Below are 11,316 nucleotides of genomic sequence, written 5' to 3'. Positions count from 1 at the left end.
GCATGATCTCTCCATATTTCACACGCCCTGAGAAAATGGAGTGGGCAGTCCAGGGACCTCCAGACTGTCAGTTCCCATCTTAATTAGGACTCTCAGCTTGCCTTGCATTTTAGGGAATTAATTATGCTGCTGCATAGCTGCATTTCTGGTTGACACCAGCTCCTGCTGATGGGCTGGGGTGTGGGTTTCCCCAGCTCCCTGCCACCTCTGTTTGTTTGTACTTGCAGTCAGGTCTCAAACAGGAAGGGTCCAGTGAGTGCTCAGGAGAATAATCAACAGTGTTATCTGAATGTCATATCAAATAGATTTGGGCCAGAAATGGACTCAGCTGCTGAAAACCTATTAGCAGCATCTCAGATTTCCTGTGTACCAGCAAGTTACGGGGCAAGCACTTTAACACTGCCCACAGCTTGTGGTTAATTACTGTTTGTAGAGTTACCGCCTGCAGTTCTGCTTGACAGAGTGCCCATAAAGACAAAAATAAAATGCTTTCCCATTTTGGATGGATGCCACCTGGTCCCCCAGCCCTTCCTCCCCCACTGGGTGACAAAAATCTTGCCAAGATAAAGTGGACTTGTTGCAAGGTAGGACTTTGTGCCAAGTGGAAGCGGCCGTGCGGAGGGAGGCTCAGATCCCACTGTGACCAGAAGCCCACACGCACTGCCTGTGTCCCTGCCTGCGCTCCAGGATGGCTGGTGGTGTGGCTAGTGACACAGCACACCCAGATCTACCTGCTGAGAGACACTCAGTGCAGCAGGAAACATTCAAGCCCTGAATGTTTCCCCTCCTAAGGTCTGCAGTGCATTATCATCCACCTGGGAATGGTAGATAGGGTTGGGAAGTGCACACCAATATATGAAATGAGCAGGGCCTGAGTTGCTGGGGACTGGAGGTGAGATGGGCTGTGCAGGGAGCTGGGGGTCCTTCAGCTGTGCCTGGAGGGGGGATATGAGCAGTGCATGAAGTTTAATCTCTCCTTGCTGATTGCTCTGATGACAAAATCTGTAGGGAACCTCAAATAATTTGCTCCAAGGCTGAGTTCAGAGCAGAAGAAAGGGAAAACCAACAGGTAAGAAGGAAGGTGGTAGGAAAAGTAGGAGGAAGAAAGAGGCTGATGGCAGGTATCTCTTGTTTCTCTCTGTGTTTATATGAATTCCCATTTTTTTCCGTGACACTGCAGGGTGGCCATGAGAGCAGGAGGCATGGTTTTGGTGAAGGTGGACAGACTAATTTTTGTGTACTCATCCCTCAGAGTCTGCAATGGCAGACTCCGAGGATCCCAGTCATGACTGGGAAAATCTAGAAGACTCCAGCAGAGTAATGTGCAAGGAAAAGCTGGAAATGGATGTAAAGGGATGTAAATGGATGTAAAATTGCCCCCAGCCCAGCACTGCAGCCCCAAGTAATGGGACAGGTAATGGGTTGAGGGCCATGACCTGGGCTGGGTATCCACTGCTGACCTCTCCCAGGGGTTGTGACCCGAAGGCTGAGAGTGACTAATGCAGAGATTTATGTCTTGTTAATAACAGAATTGAACAATCAGTGTAATGAAATCCATGCTTTGCATTAATGAGGGGTCGAGGCAGCAGAGGCTGAGCCTTTCCTTCTCCCAGGGTAGGCAAAAGGGGTGAAATCTAGAAGAATTTGTAATTTCCTCCAGAAAATGGGGGCACCAGAGTTTTGGATTTGTTATACCCCATAAACTCCTGGTTTCTTTTCTTTAACCATCAGGAGGCATAAAGGGTATGGAGTTATGCCTGCACCTTCCCTGGTAGATATTAGTTGTGTGGAGACCTCAGACCACTTTCATGATTTGAAGGGACCCACAAGGAAGTTGGAAAGGGACTGTAGTGACTGGACAAGGAGTAATGGGTTCACACTGAGAGAGGAGAAATTTAGGTTAGGTATATAGAAGGAATTGTTCTCGAGGGAGGTGACGCCCTGGCACAGGAGCCCAGAGCAGCTGGGGCTGCCCCTGGATCCCTGGCAGTGCCCAAGGCCATGCTGGACACTGGGGCTAGGAGCAGCCTGAGACAGTGGAAGGTGACCCTGCCGATGGCAGGGGTGGCACTGGATGGGGCTTAAGGTCCTTTCCAGCCCAAATCATCCTGTGATTCCATGGTTCTATGCAATTGAGAAAAGTCTTCACATTGAAAAAATGTGCAGAAAGATGCGAAAGTGACTCAAATTCTTCCTAGTCACTGTCTCTGTAACCAATTTTAAATTCTGGCATTGTGATTCAGACACAGCTAAAATTAGACCATGGCTCTGCAAGTCACTTGGTTTTTGCTTCAGGAGGATTCTATGACTTAGTCAAAGCTCTCATGCTACAGCACAAAGACTCATCTCCAACAGTTCTCCAGTACCAGCTGTGCAGCCCCATGCTTTTCTGGAATGGCCTTACTATGATAATATCCCCTTCCTAAGGATGCCAGCTACATTCCTTGTTGTCCAGCAGGACCCTGGGCTTGGGGAGTGGAATTCAAAATGCAAGAACATGTGTACATTTGGAAAAAAAAAATTAAAAATGATTCTTCCAGTTCTTAACAAAGAGGGTCTATTTTAGTTTGTTGGGGAAAGTAACAATTAACTAACAGAACTGGCTAAACTGCTAGGCACTGCTAAGATTCTGTCATCAACTATGTAAAAACATCTTCCAGAAGAAAAGTGATTGTGTTTTAATTTTTCTGGGAAAAGAGATTTTGAGGAAGCAGCCTAGAGGTTCCTGGGAGCTGTCTGTCTCATCCTTTGGGGTCATCACCCCCCCGAACAGAGCACACCAGCACTTTGTCACTTTACCTCTGTCCAGCCTGCTGACCAGGAGGGAACGTGGATGGAAACTCTGCTGTGAGCTCTGTGCCTAAAGCTCTGTAGTGGAGTAGAGCCCCAGGTGTGAATCTTTTGCCGCAGGGATTTCCCTGGCAGCAGCAGCAGCGGGTGGGGGATGAGCATTCACAGGGTGAGAGGCAGCTGCCAGCCTGCCTATCACAGGGAATGAAGCAGCCTGCAGAAGCCTCCCTGTAACACACCCGTGGCAAACTCGTGCCAGGACTTTCGGCTGAGGTTCTTCTGTTGCCATTACAGATGAAGAAGTCAAAGCCTGGGGGAGGTCTTGGGAAGGTGAGTGAGCTCTGAAACCTGCACAGCCCTTGCTGCTGAAACAGGAAACATCCCATCAGCATTTCAGTATTTATTTCTCTTTAACCTCCCAGCCCTGCTCACCTCCCTGCACTGGAGGGGCAATTAAGCCAGGCTCCCATGGGAGCAGGGGGAGAGGGGAAGGAGAGGGGCACTGGAAGCAGAAAGCTTCCCCTCCCTGTGTCATTAGTATAAATTGTGTTTGCACAAGTTATATTTTACAGCAGGCATGTCAATTAGTGTGTGAAATTTAATAACCCAATTGAGCTTCCCTTGCTCAAAGCTAAATTGAAATCTGTTGCCTGTTTGGGAGAGGAAAGGGGCTGCCATGGATGGGAGACTGAGCTGGTGGGCCAGGTAAGGGCATTTTTCTTGTAGATTAAATAAAAAGGGAATGGTTTTGTCATACTCAGCTTTGTTTGGAGAGGACAGCTTTTTAATTTTTTTAATTTATTTTTTAAAGGTGATGAATTTTTGTAAGAAAATGCTTGTGAGGGTGAAAAGGAATAATGTTTATTTGATTAAATTTGGTTCTGCTTCTAGTGGGGTTTAGATTTTACTGCTAATGACTGCAGCACTGAGGGTAGCTTTGGAGCAATCCCAATTCTCAGCACCTGGATCTTTGCCATGAGGGGAAGGAAGAGAGATGCACCTCACCAGCACCCCATCCCACAGCAAGGCAAGGGGTCTGATGGGTGTCTGCCCAAATCCCACCAGAGCACAAGCACCGAATCTGAAACTCTCAGAGTTTAGGGCAGTAGGACCAATACTGAGAGCACAGAGTGATCAGACTCTGACTGTAAAAGAGGCTGTAAAAGCTCCCAAGCAGGGAGTTTGAGCAAGTATGTAAGCTATTGGCTTGTTTAACTTGCTTCAGGCTTAGGATGGATCATGGTGACAACTGGCTTTAGCATGGATGGTGCTATCAGCTGGCCCTACCCTGAACGTGCTCTTTGCCTCCACTGCTATGATAAAAACATATTCAATACAACCATGAAAATCGGTGCTTTCACCTAAAGGCAAAACTCCAGGAGCTGAAGACTGGAGGAAAACAGCAAAATTACTACACTTGCATGAGCTCATCTCAGATTTCATCCTCACTCTAGTAATATTAATTTTTTTTTTTCAAAAATCACCTGTCCCAAAATCACAGTGCTCTCACTGTCACGGGATGGCCCGAGAATCACAGCTTTATTTTGAGGAGCTCCCTGCTCTCCCCTCTTCCCACACTTCCACATTACTCCTGCCCAACAGAAATGTGGTGATTGCTGCACTTCCCCTGTCCATATCCCAAAGGACAACATGTGGCTGTGAAATGATCCTTTTCTGAGATGTTTCCCCCTCACTGGCAGACACTCTCCAGCCAGGCTGCACTTCCATCCTCTCCAGGGCTGCTGGTCTCAAATCTCTCTAAAGAGACCCATTATCTTGGAGACAGATATCCAGGACTGCTTGGCTTTCCTGGAGGAAAGAAACCCCAAGGTTCATTCCACAAAGGATTTTTCCACCAAGCCCTGCTGCAAATAGACAGAAAGATGGAAACAGCAAAGGAATGTTTATAAAATTGCTTTCATGGAGACTGCACATGTGCTGATATGTTTGCAAATCAGGTCATGCCATTCCTTGAAATATATGGGCAATGTTCAGGATATTTAATGAAATAAAGATGTAGTTAGCTTCAGCTCTTTAATGCTTTGGGAAACAGCATTATCCTGGTTTGAAGGGGACTCAAACAAGATAGAGTTACTGCACTGAGTAACCCACTGCAAAGATACAATCTGAGGAGGGAACCTGACTCTGCTAGGATTTCCTCTGTAGTGTGTTTGCATTGTATCAGCATCTAATCTGAAGCACATATCTACATTTCCCTGAGTCCCCAGAAAAGCAACCTGAGTATTCATCGAATGCTAAAAGAGAAGAACTTTGCTCCAGGAAGGAAATTTTAAGGCTATAACCCGAAGGGTCCAGTGCGTATTTTTAAAGCATCGGAAATATTAGAGGTCTCTCATGTCTTCCAAAAACCTTAAGAGGGACAAAACACTGCCCAGCAAAGGCCTTTAGGAAGGATTGCAACAGGAAAAGAGATTAAGCATAAGATTTGGAATGTCAACGACCTGTGCACGTTTTCCAGTGAACAGCAAAATACCACGATAGACTTCAGTGGCCTCCATGCAGTCAGCAACCAGCGCTGCCCATCGGGGCCTGAGACGCCAAATCCACTGGGATCCTTTAACTACCCAGCTACTTACTCCAGTTCCTTATCTTTTGACCAACAAGGCTCCATTTCCAGAGGAAGAGGATTAAATATTCTAACAGGATATTGTGGATGCTGGTGAGAATTCGGTGGGAGAGGCAGAAGAGATCCCACAGCCTAAGGTCACATCCCCAGCTGGGTCCTGGCTATAAACTACGCAAATTTGTTTTAAGACACCCGAAATCAGCAAAAATATTATGCACACAGCAATTAGATACAATAACTCATTGCACTGTCTACTTCCCAAACCTTCCACACTTCCACAAATAAAGCCTAAAATTAAAGAGCTGAAAAAATTGAATTTGAAACATGAAGACAATTTGTGTTTCGTAGGCACAGGGAGGGCAGATCTTTAAGGCTTTCACTGGACAACCCTAAGTTTGATCCTATTCCAAGATACTCTTGAGATACTCACATTACCTGGTGATCCAAACAGCAATGAGGATATGGAGGTCTTGGAGATGACCCAGGCAGGCAGGACTCATCTCCAATTAGGAGTCACAATTTTTTAGAGAACCTTCAGGCTCCTGGCTGCAGAAATACAATCTATCACTGTGGGACCAGAGCAGCCTACTATGCAGAGAAGTATGTTGGCAAAAAATACTGCTTTTAAAAGAAATGTTCACTTCTTTTTCAAAAGAGAAGGAAGCCTGAATTTTTTTCAGACAAAAAAAAAAAAAGCATCATAATTTTGTAGTATTTGAAAAGAACTCCCCAGAGTCAAGGAAAATGACAACAAAAATGAGAAATATTGACAATGGAAAGAAGTGAGGAAGGCTGCATAAGAATCTCAGGGCCTGGGTCCAAGGGAGGGAGAGGCTGATGCACAGCCTTGGGAGAGACTGCAGTTACTTGTTGGAAGATGAGTACCTGTGAATTTTTAGGGTGTTTCAGTGAGAGTTCTTCAGTTTGGAGAAGCACTGAACTTCTGAATGCCTGGCCCAAAGTGAAAGCAGCCCTCTTGCACCTGCAAAGCACAGGGTCCCAAGAAGCACCATATCCTTTTCCTCTCCATGCCACTGAACAGCTGTGTTCTCAGATTGCCTGACATGCCATTTGTGACAGGAATAATCTGCCTTGGTAGTGACACCTGAAATTCACTTAAGGTTCATCCCACTGTTAATGACCAGATCAATAAAACTGAAGCCACAAGAAGAGCTCTTCCCATTCATCCTCCTGCCACCCCTCCCTTCCCCAGCCATGCTTTCTATACTCCATCTCTTTCCAAGGGTATTCTCCTGAGCCCTGGAAGGAAACTCACGCACTGCTGGGACAGCTCCTTTCATCCCAACAGCCCCTGACACATTTCTCCAAGCCCTGAAAGCTGAGTGACAAAGCTGGGGAGTGGAATCACCCACAGCCTCCTCTAATCAGCCATGGCCTTGCTGAACTCTCATTACAGTGAGGTGATCACGCTGTCAGACAAGGCTGATTCACATCAGTTTCCCATCAGTGAACGAAATCTATCACCCCTATGACAGACCTGCTGCAAGCCACTTCAATCTACCCAGTTAAAAGCCCCCAGTAAAAGCTAAAAAGGACATATTTTATGGCAAATTAACTTTTAACATATTCTTTCCCTCCTTGTATTAAGATCACATGCACATCTGACACTTCAATAATGTCCATGTTCCTCACCAGCTGCAAGGACAGTACTGGATGAGGGCTGGTGGCTCTCCCAGGGCAGTGGAAGGGATTTTGGGTAATATGGAGAGATTAATTGCCCTTTCGTTTTGGTCACCTGCTTGACTGACTCCAGAGGAAGCCCAGGAGGCTCATATTAGTTCCATGAGATGAACCCTACCCCAAGGACATGTCTCTGCCCCACAGAAGACAAAAGCATCTAAACTCACACTGGATTCCTCTCTGGTCTGTTGATCACAGAATGACTGAATCATTTGGGTTGGGAGGAACCTTAAAATTCCACCCTCCAGCAGGGACACCTCCCACTGTCCCAGGCTGCTCCAGCCCCAATGTCCAGCCTGGCCTTGGGCACTGCCAGGGATCCAGGGGCAGCCCCAGCTGCTCTGGGGACCTGTGCCAGGGCCTGCCCACCCTCACAGAGAGTCTATGCTGAAATCCTTCAGCTTCTGCTAGACTCCTAACAGAAGTTACTGAAGGCACTCATTAACTCAAACAAACTTCAGATCAAGCCTACAGGGCACGCTGGAAATAAACCCAGCCCTACCCAGTGCATCAGAGGTCAGAGACGAAGGATTCTCTGTGACCTCCAGACTGTAGCAAGTTCTCATCTGCTGCCCATCCAATAGATCTTGAAGTCCCATCCTCTAATTCTGGTTTCATTTCTATATTGGAAATGTTGTCTGGTCCTGTAGACGTTTGGTCACTGACGGGTTGAAAGGACATGGAGCTGGTTTAAAGCACCAGGAGCATTTCAGTCACTCCATAGATATCAGCACTGTCTCAACCAGGACTCGTTTGAAGGCAGACAAGGCTCCTCTTCAGCAAAGCATTTCAGATGTTTTTCCCTGAAGGAAATGTCTCACAAGCACAAGGCAGTGGGAAACTATATCTTTATCATCCAGGGCTGTGCATATTTTTATGAAATTTTCTCAACACTGCTTCTTTTAAAAAAAACAACATTTCATCTAGACCTGTACTTTAACAAAGACAGAACAAAAATTATTAACAAATAATTAATTGTTTAATTATTAATTAATAATTAAATAAAATCTGTGGCATTGAAGATCAGCCAAGCCATTACAGAAAAATACCTTCACTACAGAACATGAACATCCTATTATAGAAGCAGTGTGTGTGTGCACTGATTGATCCCCAGACTGGCTTTTCAATTTATTTCCCACTGAAGGGACAAATAATTAAATAAATAAATAAAACTGGAGGAATTAATTATGGAGAAATAAGACCATTAAATGCATGACAAAGCAGAAGCATCAATAGATGGTTACTTTACTGTACCTATATAAACAATAACTAGTAAATAAATTATTTGTGATCACACAGGACCTTTTAAGAGGAATAAGGAGGCAGTAATTATTAACCAGCTATATATAAAAAATGATTGCTTGCCAGCATTACCACCCTGTGTACACACACATATTTTGCTGTTGCAGCTGCGACTGCAGGGTAGAGGTGGGTCAGATGCTCAGATTGCAAACAAGCTGCCTCCAACCCTGCTCAGAGCCCTCTCCCAGGTGTGTGCAGGTATGTGTGTGCACGTGGGAGTAAGGTCTTATCTCCAGCAGCAAGAAAAGATGCCCAGAGGAGACTATGCAAGATGGTTTTTCTCTACTTTTTTTTTCCTTTTAACTGATTTTCCACCCAGCCAACCTCTGGAATGAAGCAGGATGATCATGCTCTATAAAGGTTTCCTTTATTTAATATATATTTTTGCCCCACCTGCAGTGAATGAAGAAAAAGCAACAAAATGCCTGAGCTAGTCCATGGTAGTGAAAGAATCCCTAAATTACGTCTTTCTCACCTGGTCAGTGACACTTTGGCCTCTCCTCACCTTCTCCAGCCAATTTCTCTTCACTGTGATGTCTTGCAGGTTCTCCTTCCTAGCCTTTGGCCTTGCAGTCCTATTGTCTTTCACTGTTTCACCTTATCACTCCTAGTGGTGTTGAAGGTCATCTATGCTGGCTTTGACTGACCCTCATGCCCCCATCTTGTACCTGTGTACAAATGTCTGCCTCGCCAGGTTTTACCCTTACCCACACTCACCCAGAGGCGTAACAAGTTGGAATAAAACCAGTAGCTGTGGTTGGGTTGGGTGCTGGGTGAGGAGAGATGAGGGTGGAGCAGCTGGAAGGGAGCACCAGCAGTGTCCTCAGCCCCTCCTGGTATGGATTGCCTACCAGCGAGTAAAGGCTTGGCACCAAGGAAACATATCCCACAACTGATATAAAGTTACTGCTCCCATTCATTCATTTGGTTTTCTTCAAAGTTTGAGAAAATTCAACAAAAGCCTAAACACAACCCCAGATTCCAGAGATAGCGAGCTTCCTGAGATTATCATGAAAGTCGAGGATTTCAGATGAAACCTCTACCACGGAAATAACTGAAAAGCTATTTTCCACAGGTGATCACACTTCCTTTTACTGATCAGATCTGATTTTACCTTGTTGGACAATCCAGTTATTAGTGTTCATCACTGAGTGACACTGGAGAACTTGGGAAAACCCCTTGTACTTGAGACATTTGGCAGTGCAGCATCTGCCTCAGCAGAGACAAAGGAAAGGCAGCAATGGCAGAGACAGGCAAGACAACGAGAAAGGAAGAGGAAGTGAAACAGGAAGAAATGAACTTCATTTCAAAAAATGAAGACATACAAGTAAAGGCTCTCAGATGGGACATAGAAACACCAGTGGTGAAAGATGTCTTTGAAACTGTTTTACAAATGAAACAAGTCTGGTCCTTTCTGTGTCCATTTCCAAGAACACTGAACAATTCCACAACTGTTGAAATCCCATAAAAATGGTCAGAATATTGTTTGTTTTTTTTTTCTTTTAAATAAAAAAGGTTGTTCAAAAACAACCTCCCCCAAATCCCAACCAACAAACACCCAAACAAAATAAGCAGTTCAATTCCCCCTTGGCCATGTTCTTAGACCTCCAAGAAACCAAAGTCAAACTAAATAGATGTGACACAACTCAGCTGATTATCCTGATCTCTAATCGAATTATAAACCATGACTTTACAGCTGCTTGTTCCAAATCCCATCTATTCCCTGCCTGGCAGAGTGATGCAGCACTCTGGTGCAGCAGGACACAGTGAGCTCATGGAGGTGTGAGTTGGCAGGGTGGGCTACAGACCTTCCAGGGGCTGCTCCAGGCTGTGGTGGCCAAGTGACATCTCAGATGTGCATGTTGGTGCCTGAGGACAAATTGCAGAGCCACTACCAAGTGCGCTCAGGTGCTGAATCAAGGGAAACAGGGGGAACCTCATGACACATGAATGGTCACGTTTGTCTCCATCCTCAGATAAATCAGTTCTCTGCTTTTCCTCACTGCAGGCAGAGGCAGTTTGTGCAGCAGCTGCCTGAAAGGAAATTTACTGGACAATTAAAAGTGCTGCCTTTCAAGCAGCACTCTTGAGGTGGAGTTGAAAATTATTGGGTGTGAAATTCAAATAGATTTAACAGTTTTACTGCTCTTTATATGACATTCACCCATTCCCAGCTATTTTCCTCCCTTTTGTTTCACTCTGATTTTAAACATTCCCAAGTCTCACAGGTTTTAACAATCTCAGACATAGGCAGTGTAACCTGGAGCACCCTGCAGGGCTCAACAAACCCAGATCAGTGGTGTGTGCTGTGAGGGAGGGTGGGGGAGAGTAAAGTCTATCCCACTCCCTAACAAAATATTAATTTAGAATTAAGCTGGTAATTATATTCAGCTTTGGGTCTGCCCCACAATCCTCTGAGGTAGTTCTTGTTCAATCAGCTTTTGGCCAGTACCCAGCAAACCTCCTACTTCAATAATCACAAATTGACCAAACCAGCTGGTCTCCAGCTCTAGGAAAACCTTCTCTGAGGAGGGATGTGGGAAACCCACACTGTAGCAGTGGGTCAGGTTCCAGAGAAATTTTGTTCCCATGGAGCACCCATTTTCCCTGATGTTCCCCTGAGGTTCAGTGTGATTTTTCAGAGCTAGGATGGAGTTTCTATGAGGTTTAATTCCCTGCATGATACATTAAATTAATGACCAGAACAGTCTATGGCTTAATTAAAGATCAACTGTTAAGATCAGTGAAGCAAGATAGTCTCAGGTTGGCCAGGCAGGGCCCTGGAAGAATTGTAAAGGAATGGGAAACAGTGGGTGAAGCGAAGCAACCCCTCCAGAGCCTCCAGCACTGAGAATCAGTTTCATGGCTTTTGGCTCACACAACCTCTTAATCAAGGGCAAGTATCTGTTGTTCCTAATTCCTCCTGAATCTTACTT

At 45.4% G+C, this 11,316-nt stretch overlaps 1 long non-coding RNA gene across 1 annotated transcript; it reads left to right on the top strand.

Annotated features, from left to right (window-relative positions):
• Positions 1-2,926: 2,926 nt before the first annotated feature.
• LOC147649768 (uncharacterized) lies at positions 2,927-6,011 on the top strand. The gene is made up of 2 exons (XR_015278085.1): positions 2,927-3,120; positions 3,682-6,011. It is a non-coding gene; the product is annotated as an uncharacterized LOC147649768 (long non-coding RNA).
• Positions 6,012-11,316: the final 5,305 nt, after the last annotated feature.

The sequence above is a fragment of the Cyanistes caeruleus genome, chromosome 19 (genome assembly GCF_971803275.1).
Source record: "Cyanistes caeruleus chromosome 19, bCyaCae1.hap1.1, whole genome shotgun sequence".
Taxonomy (NCBI): Eukaryota; Metazoa; Chordata; class Aves; order Passeriformes; family Paridae; genus Cyanistes; species Cyanistes caeruleus.
This window is presented reverse-complemented; position numbering and strand designations above follow the sequence as displayed.